The sequence below is a fragment of the Otolemur garnettii genome, unplaced genomic scaffold (genome assembly GCF_000181295.1).
Source record: "Otolemur garnettii isolate 467f Iridium unplaced genomic scaffold, OtoGar3 scaffold00011, whole genome shotgun sequence".
NCBI lineage: Eukaryota > Metazoa > Chordata > Mammalia > Primates > Galagidae > Otolemur > Otolemur garnettii.
In genome coordinates this window covers 2172520-2174070 of record NW_003852406.1, presented here as the reverse complement: position 1 = coordinate 2174070, position 1551 = coordinate 2172520, and the positions used below count along the sequence as shown (strand labels likewise).

Here is a 1551-nt window from a genome sequence, read left to right as displayed (position 1 = left end):
TACCATTTCTACCTCTGCTACTCTGGTGCAAGCCAGCATCATCTCTCACCTGTATTATTGCAATAGCCTATTACCTGTCTCTTTACTTTCATCCTTGTCCTGCTACAGTCTGTTTTCCACATGTAGCAGAGTGATCCTTTTAAATTGTAAGTCAGATTATATCATTCCTTTACTCCATATCTTCTAATGATCCCACAGCTCCCTCAATAAAATCCAAACTCCTCAAAATGGCCTGCAAGGTCCTATGTAGGACCTTGGCTGCCTTTCTGATCTTTCGTTTGTTTGTTTGTTTGAGGCAGAGTCTCACTTTGTCACCCTCAGTAGAATGCCATGGTGTCATAGCTCTTAGCAACTTCAAACCCCTGGGCTCACGTGATCCTCTTGCCTCAGCCTCCGTAGTTGGGACTACAGGCGCCCACCACAATACCTAGCTGTTTTTTAGAGGCAGAGTCTCACTCTTGCTCAGGCTGATCTCGAACTCCTAAGCTCAAGCAGTCTTATCTACCTCAGCCGGCTAGAGTGCTGGGATTATAGGTGTGAGCCATCACAGCTGGCAACCTTTCTGATCTTGTTTTCTATTATTCCCTTACTGGTCTCTTGGCTGTTTTCTAGTCATCTCATGCATTCTCCTGTGAAAGATTTTCCACTTGCTGTTTGCTGTGCCTCACATACTGTTCTCTCAGATAGCCATATGACTTTTTTCCTCATTTGATTCAAATCAGTTCAAATGCCCCCTGATTTTCTTAACATTCAGAGTAGGACCCATGTTGTACGTAGTGGTTTTAGGTAGTAAGAAGTTGGAAGGTTTCGTTATCAACTTCCCTATGTATTGACCAGTTTAGCTAATCTTACCTCAATCTTTACTTTCTAAAAAATGAGCTTTAAAGTTATAGCATAAGGAAATGAATTCAATATTGTAACTTTTTTTTATAGTCATATTTCTCAGATTTCCCTTCTGCTACAAGATATGTATAGTAACTTGAGTTTTAGCAGCTTATTGATAGGATGTTACCTGCTTACCCCACATGAAACTTGCATATTTGAAGAAAAAAAATAGTTTGAGATACATACACACATATAGCTAATATTTCTATTTATTTTTGCTCCACTCACTTCTGCCCTTTTTTTTTGTAATCTGGTTCTTGATTAGGTTATTTCAGGAATTCTCATGTTTTTTGTCCTTCATGCTATATCCCAGGACAAAATGTATGGTCATAAAAGCAGGAAAGTTAACAGTAGCATTAATGTATTCTTCATCATGATAAACACGCATGTTCAGTTAGTCAAGGAAAAAAGCATTTATATCTGCCAGTACTTCATGTGTTTGATTAAAGGAGTCAAGCTCAGTAAACAAAAACTGAGGGTGGGAGGATTAACAGCAGTTGGAGATTATGAGAACTGTGAGTACAGGTTTAAGGTTAGACTCGTAAGTTGACTTACATGATATACTGGGAGATGGTAAACCTCTCCCAAAATACTTCGGCTAGAAGTTTCACAGTACTCTTTCATTTTTCAGATCTTTCATGTTTATTGAAATAACCCACAATAGTA

General features: G+C 38.7%; 1 protein-coding gene across 1 annotated transcript in view; it reads left to right on the top strand.

Annotated features, from left to right (window-relative positions):
- COPS2 (COP9 signalosome subunit 2) overlaps positions 1–1551 on the top strand; it is a 36934-nt gene that overhangs the window by 14803 nt on the left and 20580 nt on the right. The gene's annotated exons all lie outside the window — the stretch shown is intronic.